General features: G+C 38.8%; 1 protein-coding gene across 4 annotated transcripts in view; it reads left to right on the top strand.

Moving 5' to 3' along the window:
• The first annotated feature begins 8,392 nt into the window (after positions 1–8,392).
• The window catches only part of rab27a (RAB27A, member RAS oncogene family), a 71,339-nt gene continuing 67,286 nt past the window's right edge, over positions 8,393–12,445 (top strand). For 3 of the 4 annotated variants that reach the window (XM_028823699.2, XM_028823696.2, XM_028823698.2), the window contains exon 1: positions 8,395–8,705. The gene's annotated coding sequence lies outside the window, so the exon portion shown is untranslated. Of the gene's footprint in view, positions 8,706–12,445 lie in introns of all 4 variants that reach the window. The other variant, XM_028823700.2, reaches the window with a different exon arrangement.

Here is a 12,445-nt window from a genome sequence, read left to right as displayed (position 1 = left end):
CGGCCCTGCCCTCAATGGTTAGTATTGGGTCGGTAAAGCGACGTAATTATTTGCAGTGTTCAGTAAGGCCTAGAGGCCACAAGAGTGCAGACCTCGATCTGGTCGTTTTTAGCATGCAGTCAAAGTACATTAAGTTACATTTACTTTAAAAACGGCCGGTTTTGTGTAGCAAAATGGAGGAATAAATTTGCCTTCCGCTGGCTAGTGGCCGATCTAGGGTTCATCCCATCCTCAGATACTGGCTTTCTGTGACCCATAGTGTTTTAAACGAGCGTATGAAGTGGACATCCATCTTCAACAAAACGGTGGCCCCATCAATGTCATATTCCTTACAGTTTCATCCACACATTCGTTTGTTTTCACATGATTCGGCACACGTTTTTGTGGAACGTAGGGCCTGTCCTGGAAGCACTGGGAGAATATCAGGAACCAGCCTTGAATGGGTCTTGTAAATAAATATTTAAAATAAACTGAAGATACAATTTAGTGGAACTAATTCAATCATTTTTTATTACTATTATGTATCCAAAATTTGTTCCAGCATGTGCATAAAACTTGTATTTGCAAATGGTTAGGCTGCTTGTAAAATCACCTTGTAAAAGTTTTAAATTTGGGTTGTCAAATGAGTAAAATGTGGAATTGCACTTAATCACAAAATGTCACTCGATTAATTGGGATCAATTGCATGTTTAACCAGTGTAGTTCAGCAGTGCCAAGTGGTCCCCCTGTGAATGTGACAGCAGCACATCATCCTAGCTGCTCAAACTGTGAAGATTTGTGTCTTTCATATAAATCCTTGATATGTGACACAATGTGAAGGTGACGTATAAGAATGGTCAGACCTCACTGAATGAGCCCTGTATGTTCAGCTTTATTTAGAGGTCTGCAGTCTGATGGGATCCATTTTGTTATTAATTACAGTAGTTAATGCTTTAGATTTTATTTCATTCATTGGTGTAGTTTGAGTTGTACATTCATAGATTCCAGTCTGCTGGAGATTTTTCTGCCTGACAGAGTTTCAAGCAGCAGTATCTTGCATGTTTTGCTGTTAAGCAATAAGCTAAGGATGCTGTACTTTTGTAATATTTGAATGTGCCCACAATAAGCGTACAAGTAAAAACAATGTTACCACTTGAGTCATTTGGGAGAGTTTCAAAATTGAAAGCGACCATCATAGACTTTGTCTTTCTTAGCCATTATTAATGGAATAGCCTAGATCAGGGATTCCCAAAATTTGAATCGAGACCCCAAAAATGAAGCCAGTACTATGAAGTGGCACATGATCTTGGTTACTGCTAATGGTAGTTATACTGCATGCTTTTCAGTGATAGTAGTAGGCCTGCTAATCCAAGCAAACGCTTAGCTACAGCAGACTTTTAACATACAGACTGTGATAAAATGTGGCCGGTTACCTCTAGTGCAGGGTTTTTCAACCTTTCTTCTTTGGTGTGCCACCTCCAGGAATTGAAACATTTTGAAGTATCCCCATTTTCTTTCAGTCTTAATTTAAGTACTGAACTCTCTCAAGAGATTTTTTTAACTCCTGCTCATTTTAAAAACCTGACCTGTAATCTTCGCCTTATTTCTTTGATCACACAACACTCCTGATACCTTCTCCCAATTGATACATCGACACTGCACTCTATGGGTTATCTCTGCATCTAATTTTCCATCTTGGGCTACCACTGATCCTAGATATTTAAATTTATCCACTCCTTTCAATAGCTCTTGTTGAAATTTGTCTTTGTTCTTCATTGTATATTATTCTGCTTAGTCTACAGGTCTCACAGCAGGAGCACCTTGAGACTGTGTGTTAGAATTGAAGCACAGATGAGTGTGGAGACTTAAGTTCAGCTTGGTCATTTTCCTCTTATATATATATAATGCAATATATACAATTTCTTAAGAGATTGTCTGGGTTAGGTTAGGGGGACGGAGCGTGTGCTGATAAACAGATGGAGATGGCAAGAAGTTCTAAGAAGTGCCTGTACACATACATCAACTGCATGGTAACTAGTGCTTTAAGTCCATACCAGCCCACTTCAGGCACTGCTTCCTTGTATATATATATATTTAAAAAAAGGCAATTTAAAGACAATGTTTAAAATTGGAATTATTCTTCATAATGTCAAACTTGTCATTTCTGCGGGCCTCAGTTTAAAAACCCACAAGTAGATAGCAAGGAGTTTCAGTTTAGTTACGTTGGCCTAATTCTGGACAATCCGCTCACTTTTAATTTAGAATAATATCTGCAAAAAATGTTAGAAATGTGGAAGTAAGAGCCACTATTAGGGCAGAGTCAACTACATGTACTGCTATGAAATTTTTATTGATGTGTCAGTGTTTTCTGTAAAGTACTGTCACATATTTTAATTTTACACTTAACCTCTCTACTTCACATTTTTGTAGGTCTCTGAATTGCATGACTTCAGCTGATGCCCATAATTGCATCCTAAAGATAAAGGATCTCTCGGCACAGCAGCAATGGCAGTAGGACGAATTCCCTTCTCTTCAGTTGCTTTGGTGATATTTGTTGGGATTGCTAGTGGTGTTTATATTTATCAACCTATTTACGAAAAATATTCATTGGAATTAAAGGCAAAGCAGAAAAGTAAACAGGAAGAAGAAACTGAAAAGAAGAATACCACCACCAAAACAGACTGTGGATGTCATCATTAAATTAATATGCATGTTATATTAGTAAACTTTGCTATGAAGAATTATTTATTCTATTTGGGTCATAATGTTTCTTGCCTAACACCACCTTATCTAGATTTATTTTAATGTGTGCTTAGCCATCCGTCAATTGTTTATAACGTTTTTATGACTTTGTATCCTTTTGCATATTATATATACAGTACATATAGTATATACACAACTTTTTTCTGAACTGGTAAGGAGTTTCCTTTGATCGTGGCATTAAATGCTTGTTGAATGTTTCTGCTGGCAACTTCACTACTATTGAGCAGTGCTGGCACTAATCAAGCCTAGCTGTGTTCAATCAAATGCCTCTTAATTATTCCTTTAATTAGCTGGGGGGGAAATTACTGTTTAACACACACGATAAGAAAGACCTGGTGTTTGGTCACTCAGGTTCGCTTTATTTAATGTTAGATTATGGTTTTGATGCAAAATGTGTAATAAATCAAGAAGGGAGCAAATGCTTTTTCACGGCACCATATTCATAACAACATGTCTTTATAAAATAACTAGGGGGACAAGCCCCCCGGTGCCTTCAGCGTCTCGACCTTCAGCTAACTAAATCACATAAGTGCAAACATTGGTGCTATGAATAGGTAATTTAAAAAAAAAAATAGTTTGTTAGTGTGAAAGAAAGTTTACTCAATCAGAAATATAAACCATGACTTCCTTGATATTTTAGTTTCTAATTTAAAAACAGAATAAGAATCTCAAAATCTAACAACATCAAATTAAAGTTCAATAACTTCTGAAAAGAATGATACCAAAAATATATATGTAGGTTTTAAAATAAGCCCGATTTAAAGCGTGACAAAGAATGTGACATAAAAAGTCACATAAAATCGTTGCACTTTTTAGGCTTAAGATTTTATATATAGAGTAGATATTCTCAAACATCCATCCATCCATCCATTTTCCAACCCGCTAAATCCAAACACAGGGTCACGGGGGTCTGCTGGAGCCAATCCCAGCCAACACAGGGCACAAGGCAGGAACCAATCCCGGGCAGGGTGCCAACCCACCGCAGTATTCTCAAACAATACAGAACAATTTATTTTGTATAGCCCAAAATCACATAAGAAATAACGCAATGGGCTTTAACAGGTCCTGCCTCTTGACAGCCCCCCAACCTTGACTCTCTGTCTCTGTTTAATCTAGTTTCAGGTCTTGGCGAGGGCCAAAGCCTATCCTAAGAGCAAAATATTTAAACAGATTGACACTGATAAGTACTGGAGATGTTTTGTAGTTTACTAATTAATGTCCATCCATGTGCAATTGCAAGCCTGTATAATCAGTGAAGAGTGTTGTACAAAAAGTAATTATAGGCTGTGTTACAGAATATATTCCAAAAAGACAGGAATGGATTCTTCGTTATTATATAATACATTTAAAAAAAAAGTTTTATTGAGACACATTTTCAGTTACGTACCTGTCTCAAGAACAGAGAGGAGGTTAGGAGATTTTTTGACATATTGACTTTTCCTTACTGGAATTTTTCCAGCTGAAAATCAAGTGGGCATTTTTTTAAGAACAGCTATGTGTGTATAACTGTTGATGAGAGTGTCCTGTTGTTTGTTTATATAGTTACAAGACACAACACATATTTAATGCATTTTTTTTAATTGAATTTATTAAAATCAAATATTCTATACAAGCAAGTCAAGTTTTACAAAACTAAGTTTGAAACTAATCAACCCCCACCCCTTTAAATTAAAGTGCAGTTTTAAAAGTGGAATTATATATTTTTCTACATTTTGTAAGTAGCACAAAATTTAAACAAACATAAAAATATACAGTCACATGAAAAAGTTTGGGAACCCCTCTTAATTCTTTGGATTTTTGTTTCTCATTGGCTGAGCTTTCAAAGTAGCAACTTCCTTTTAATAAATGACATGCCTTATGATAACAGTAGTATTTCAGCAGTGACATTAAGTTTATTGGATTAACAGAAAATTTGCAATACGCATCATAACAAAATTAGACAGGTACATAAATTTGGGCACCCCAACGGAGATATGACATCAATACTTAGTTGAGCCTCCTTTTGCAAATATAACAGCCTCTAGACGCTGTCCTCCTGTAGCCTTTGATGAGTGTCTGGATTCTGGATGGAGGTATTGTTGACCATTCTTCCATACAAAATCTCTCCAGTTCAGTTAAATTTGATGGCTGCTGAGCATGGACAGCCTGCTTCAAATCATCCCATAGATTTTTCAAGTCAGGGGACTGTGGCGGCCATTCCAGAACATTGTACTTCTCCCTCTGCATGAATGCCTTTGTAGGTTTTGAACTGTGTTTTGGGTCATTGTCTTGTTAGAATATCCAGCCCCTGCGTAACTTCAACTTTGTGACTGATGCTTGAAGATTATCCTGAAGAATGTGTTGATATTGGGTTGAATTCATCTCACCCTCGACCTTAACAAGGTCCCCAGTCTCTGAACTAACCACACAGCCCCACAGCATGATCAAACCTCCACCAAATAGGACAGTAGGTAGCAGGTGTTTTTCTTGGAATGCGGTGTTCTTCTTCCGCCATGCAAAGCGCTTTTTGTTCTGACCAAATGACTCCCATTTTTGTCTCATCAGTCCAAAGTACTTTGTTTCAAAATGACTCTGGCTTGTCTAAATGAGTATTTGCATACAACAAGCGACTCTGTTTGTGGTGTGAGTGCAGAAAGAGCTTCTTTCTCATCACCCTGCCATACAGATGTTCTTTGTGCAAATTGCGCATTGCAGAACGATGTACAAATACACCATCTGCAGCAAGATGTTCTTGCAGGTCTTTGGAGGTGACCTGTGGGTTGTCTGTAACCATACTCACAATCCTGCACATATGCCACTCCTGTATTTTTCTTGGCCTGCCAGACCTGCTGGGTTTAACAGCAACTGTGCCTGTGGCCTTCCATTTCATGATTACATTTCTTACAGTTGACACTGACAGTTTAAAACTCTGAGATAACTTTTTGTAGCCTTCCCCTACACCATGATACTGAACAATCTTTGTTTTCAGATTTTTTGAGAGCTTCTTTGAGGATCCCATGCTGTCACCTTTCAGAGGACAGTCAAAGGGAAGCACAACTTGCAATTGACCTCCTTAAATACCTTTTCTCATGATTGGACACACCTGTCTATGAAGTTCAAGGCTTAATGAGCTAATCCAACCAATTTGGTGTTGCAAGTAATCAGTACTGAGCAGTTACATGCATTCAAATCAGCAAAATAACAAGGGGACCCAAATTTTTGCACAGCCAGTTTTTTACATTTGATTTAATTTCATACAACTAAATACTGCTTCACTAAAAATCATTGTTCGGAAAACACCTCAGTACTCCGAAGAAAGACATACCACTGTTATCTTTTTTGTTGAAAGGAGAGTAAATTATGCAGGATGAGAGGGGTTCCCAAACTTTTTCATATGACTGTATATTCATGACTGATAGATGCTAGAGGTACAATTAAAGGCATGTTTTAATAAGTGCATACATACTGTGAGGGGAAACAACCTTTGTGTGACCCTAACCTTAAATAAGAAGTTCCCCATAACTCTTGATGTATTCAAACTTTGGTTTATTAGCAGAACACAAATGCCAAACATGTGTTTACTCAGAATAGACTACAAACCCTAGCTTCCTCACCTGGCCTCGATATGGCTAATATCACAGAGAGGCATGTTCTCCATTCAGAATAATCCAAAATCTTCTTCCACTTACCTTCCATTTTACCTCTGTTTAGGAATTTCTAGTTGTTCTGTCAATTAAACCCTTGTCCCAATCCACCTCCCAAATTGAGATCAGGAAGCAGTCTTTAAATTATGCCCAGGGGTTCTGGCAATCCCAGAAATCACAGCCATGGTCATAAATATCCATGAAAGGGCTTAGGGACAAACTTCTAGATACCCTTGTGGCATCCCCAGGGAAACACCCACCTGATTTTTGCTCTGAGGACATCACTGAACTAGTGAGATGGAAACAGAAGTACATTAGGTTAGCTGGTTTGTGTTTCCTATTAAATAAAATAAATTATGTATTTTGAAGCATTCTTGTTTATTATGGAACTGGAGATACAGTATGTTGCATATTAGTAGTATAAATGATTGGTTATCATAATGTACAGTTCTTCGCTGCAACTGTAGCTGCAAAGTCAGACATTTGCTTTCTTTTTAGTCATCCTGGTGTGTATTTAGAGGAACTTGTTGCTTGACATAATATTTATTTATTGAGCTTCTGTATAAAGCCAACCACTCCCAAGGGAGACAAAGTGCTATCTATCCACAAAATTGTGACATGTCGATTGGACATGCAAGTAAGACTTTCACTCTACTCTGTATGCATACCAAAACACTGCTATTACTACTACTTTAAGTATAGCATGCCCACAATATACGAGTATGGATGTGTGCAATCAACAGCCATTCAGTCCAGGGTTACTTTTTCCTTTGTGCCTGATGCTGCTACCCAAATAGGCCCTGGCTTAACATGCCCTGTAATTGAAAAATACGGGCTTGGAAAATGAATGAATAATTCAGATTCTCTAAATACACAGAAGTCCTGGCTCATAATGCCATTCTTGGATGATGACCATATGGAGTTTGCATGTTCTCCCTTTGTCCATCTGGGGTTTTCTTCCAAAACCGAGAAATGTGTTGTGTGAATTGGTGAACGAGTTGATAGGTTTAGTTTCTACATTGTGGCTGAGGCTTCCTAGCTGCCTGAATGAACTAGCACTAGTGAACAAGTAATTCTCAAGTCTTTGGAGCTGCTCTGGCTGCAAGTTTACATCCCAATCATTTTCCTCATTTAATAGGACATGTACATTACTTAAGTAAGCTGTTTCTTCCAGTTTGTGTGTTGTTTTTTTAATTTTTGGTTATTTATGCCATAATTACTAATAAGCACACAAGTGGGTTACACTAAAATAGTTAGCTTTTAGAAGTCAGTGTCACTAGCCCTGGTGTCTGCTATTGTTATTATTTGTCAGTGTCTGGGTAGGATTAAGAGGACAACCTCCACAGAAAAGGTGAATTACAAAGAAAATGATTGCGTTAAGCATAAAAGGATTTGGCAAAAAAATTAAATATTTCTTATAAATGTAAATTTAACACAAAAGCACTTTATGAATGCTAAATCAGAAAATAAATAGAAAGAACAGGTAATTAACCAATGGCATCAATGAAAAGTGAAAACGACTCACTGGATTGGAAACTTTGGAACACAGACCGGCAGCCACAGGACTGAACTTGAGAACCACTTAGCTACTGATTTAGCTTAATTTCTTTTATTTTTAAAGATGTAAATAAGACAGTTTGTTAAAGGACAGATAGACACTAACATTTGGTGTAAATGAATAGTGATTGTTTCGTATCCCTCACTCTCACCGGTGTACGCCCAACACATTTGACGATCCTTTTAGCCACTAAAGTGATATGGGGAGGCTCGGGTGAGTAAACTAAATGCCGACCAGTAATGTGTAATATAATTCGACTGTGACTCTTGGGAGAAAGTCACATATTTTCCTACCAGATTACGAATAAAAAAATGTTTCAATCCAGTCACAAGATAGTCACTGACAGTCAGCCAGGTTGCGACGAAAACCGGCGGTCCTCCGTGTCTTCCGATGATAAATGAAAGGGTGATGATGGGCTCAAGGCGGACTTGTGCGTGTCTGTAAGTAGGCGGGTCTAGTTTTCGCGCGGCTCACTTTGCAGGTGTCCGATAGGCGCGTGCGCCGTTAGTGCCGGCTCCATACGTGAGGGCGGGAGAGCGCGAGCTCGAGCCAGCCTCGGGGGCACTCGGCGCGTTCGTGTGATGTTACTTGTTACCAGAAGGGGGGAGTTGAGAAGGACGGGAAGTGATGTTGCATTGACGAAAAAAGGCAGTAAAAAAAGTAGAAAAAAAGGAGGCAGGAAAAGAGATAACATAAATAAAGTGACTGTGGAGAGAGAGAAGCTGACGTGCTAAAGTGGCTGGCTGGTTTGCTTGGCGGCGCTCCTTGTTTGAGACGTGCAGGTAAGACTATTCTGCCACTTTTTTTCCCTCAGTTTGTGTAGCGCTGATAAAGAAAAGTGAAATGACATAAAGAAATGTAGCTGGGAAAGTGTCAGCTGGCAGGTCCCCAGCAGTCGTGCCCCTTTTCTCTTTAGTGGACTGCCACTGCTCGGTTTAGTTGGTACTCATTCGGGCCATTGCCTGGCTGGCAGTGTATGCGAAAGCGCTAGAATAACAACGGTGCATTTTATTCATCACGGCGGTTTTTTTCACGATAGTTTTAAGATTCGAAGCGGTGCTCTGAAATGCGAATACTTCTGTGCCGGTGAGACAGAACTCTCCTGGCGACCTCATGTTCCGCATCAATTGGGGAAGGGAGTAGGTGTCAACTTTTTAAAATTCAAAAGTTTGTATTATAAAAAATAACGTCTTTAAAAAAAAAAAATCCTACTCCGCTGATCTGTCTTACTCGTTTTTAGAGTAACCTGTTTCCCGACAGCCGGATCCTAAACAGGTGGGTGTTAACAGGTGCACAGTGTGAACCATCCCATAGTGGAACGCGAGTTCAGCGCACGGCACTCTAGCACACACACTTGTTCACTCTCCGATTTGGAGTCCTAAAAAGCAGCCTGCTTGACTCGAGAGTGTGAAAGGGAGACCGCGACGACGTGAAGACTTCCACACCTCGGCTGGAAATCGGGCCTGGAGCCAGTTCTATCCTCAAAACCCCAATAAAATTATGAAGTGTATAATTAGAATCAAGTTCTGCGTGATTTTGTTTCATTGATTTTTTTTTTTAATGAAAACAGAGTTGTAGATATTAAGTAAAAATGGAGGTGGTGGTATGTGATCAGTGAATTTGCACATATGTAAGTAAAATGGGGGGGTATGTATGTATATACGTATGTGTGTGCGAGTGTATGTGTTTGTGTGTGTGTCGTAATGCCGTCAGAAGGAAGGACCTACGGTCTCTGATTTACACATCTACAAGTTCCACCGGACACGTTTAACTGGGACACTGTGAAAGTAAAATTCAGGGCCAATACTAAGAGTGCCAGAGCGCCGGCTGAATCGTGGCTCTCCAATGAAAATGCCATTAAGAGACACTTGGACCTGAACCCAGCATATGCAGGCTTAAAAAGAAGAACATCCAAATAATAGAAAAGACTTTATGACCAACATCTTACGAACCACACCTTATTAATCCACCCCTTACAACCTCCTACAATTGCTATACAGTATATTGCCTTAGATTCCTTTAGGTGTAATCATTTTCCTCTGATGATGACACTTGTTAGGTTGTTGAAATCTTGAGAATAAAAAAAATTATTTTAAGATCTGTGACTCATTTCTCCCTTTGTGGATCTCCAGCTACAAATAAATATATGTAAAAAAAATATATTGATACATAATAAACAATTTTTGGTAATGATTCCAGGCTGTAATTTCAGGGGTGGAATAATGGTTAGTCCTCATACCTCACCAATCCAGCCTTCTTGATGTAAATCACTTAAATCCCTCCACTTGATGATTCCTATGTAAAGTGCTTATTGACTTTCACCACACCAAAGAGCCTCTATGCCCAGTCACTATTCAGGGAGTGGCTGTAGAGACGGTACACTACTACAAGTACTTGGGGTCACCTTAAACGACAGGCTGGATTGCTTTTGTAACATTGAAGCCATGTAAGGGCAGAGTAGAATGTTTTTTTTTTTTTTTTTTTATGTGCATAGTGCCATCTTTTGCATCTTTTACAACTCTGTGATAGCCAGTGAGATTTGCCTACTGGACCAGTAACATCACTTCACAATCTAATTAAAAAGGGCAGGCTTAGTTATGGGACACACTCTAGACCCTCTGTAGGTGGTAGTGAAGGAGAGAATGAAAACTGAATTGAGTGTCATTATGAATGTTGCTGCTCATCCTTTCTGTGACACACTAGCATTGAGTACTTTCAGTCAACACTCTGCAGAAGTGCGTAAAGAAACACTATTCAAGCATATGGCATCACAACTTAAAAGGAGCAACAGTGAGGCATTATAATCTTTAGTCAAGTCAGAAAAGTTCTTGCTTCTGGTTTATTTTTTTAAAGATGGGCTTGTTGTTTGTCATACTATAATAATATACAATTAACTTATGTAAAAAGCCAAATTTCCCCCTAGGGACAAATAAAGCACTGCCTATCTATTTCTCTATCTCTGTCTCTCTCCCTCTCTCTCTATCCATCCATCCTTGTGTTGGCATGGGATTTTCTCATACATCCCCTAGGACATACCAGCTAGGTTAACTAGCAGCTTGGAATTGTTCATGTGTGTGCCCTGTCCAGGATTTGCCTGGCACTAAATGTTGCCAGGGTATACTTATGTCTTCATGACTGTAAATTGAGTTAAGCTGGTTTGAGAACACATGTATGCAACTTAAAATAGAATTAAACTTTGAACGTGGGTTAATGTTCTTTTAAAGTGTGAGGTAACCACTAAATTTAACACCTTTTTAAAATAAAGTCCCATGGTGTCAAAGTGATGTTTGTGGCTGTTTTATTGTGACACAAACCCCTTTTAAATGGGGCTTTTCAAATTGCTCTCTAGTTGGCCTTGCCAGCAATTGGTCAGCCCTGTTTGTTACTTGTCAGCTTGTGTGAGCCCTCCATTAATGATATCAGACCCAGCCTTTTGTGTCTGCTTTCCTTTTCTAAAAAAAATTGGATGTATGAATTTTAAAAATAGTAGTACATCTCGGGAATTTTAATAGCTGCAACATTATGAATGTTGCGAGTTTGAGTAGTGCCTAATCTTTAACTTCCTTGATGGTGTGTTGCAATAGGTGGATTCAGAAAATAAGCAAATTAAACTTTAGTTCGTGCCCTCCTGCTATAAGGGTGGGAGGCCTCTGATAATCATGCCTCACCCATCTTAGAGTTTGTGAGTCCGCTGCCGAGTCAAGGGTGTAATGTGCTGATGATTGTAGATACAAATGATGGAGGGCTTGCCAGTTTAAGTAGAGGTGATGTGATTATAGTGTTCTCCTTCCTCTTGAGCCTATGATTTAAAGAGGCTTTTTTTGGGCCCATATGTGCAGAGCAAAGGTTACAAAACAATACAAGCATCTTGGCACTTGCATGGTTTTAAACTCCTGCTGGGTGTTAATGACAGTATACTAGCTGCTGTTCTGTTTTTTTTTCTGGAGAAGCAGCTGTCCTCTTGAAAATGTCAGCTTAAAGAAATGGTGAAACAAAATGAAGAGAAGAAAAGCATATAAAATGTAACTTTAAAAGATGTGTTTTTAAATGCTATGACAACATTTCAAATAAGAAAGTAAACAGAATGCTGTTGGCTCTTTCCGACTTCAGAGACTGCAGGTAAAAGAAGCCTCCTGATGAAAAGAAATGTAAACAATACCAAGAAATGATCTGTGGATTAGAAATAAACTACAGTAGAATAAAATTCTCAGTAACTACTGGGGTCTCTCAGGGCTGCGACTGAAAGCCTCTGATTTAAACTTACCCGGGTCTTCATCTAAAAGCCACATAGTATTGTAGTTTAAGGCTTATTTGTCTTTGTTGCTCTGATCTTCCAAGATCTTATTCAGTCATTTTCTAGCATGGTTATTAATTTCAATGTTATGGTGTTCCAGTGCTTAGGCTACTGGCACTGCGCTTAAGGTGGGTCTGACACAAGCTGTGCTAGGATTAAGAGTTGTTGGTAAGAAGTAAGTTACATATTATTTGGTGTTCATCTACGAGGCACATGTCTACCAGGCAG

This window comes from Erpetoichthys calabaricus, chromosome 17 (genome assembly GCF_900747795.2).
Source record: "Erpetoichthys calabaricus chromosome 17, fErpCal1.3, whole genome shotgun sequence".
NCBI classification, from domain to species: Eukaryota; Metazoa; Chordata; class Cladistia; order Polypteriformes; family Polypteridae; genus Erpetoichthys; species Erpetoichthys calabaricus.
Note: the sequence above shows the minus strand (reverse complement) of the source record. Positions and strands in the feature narration are given on the sequence as shown.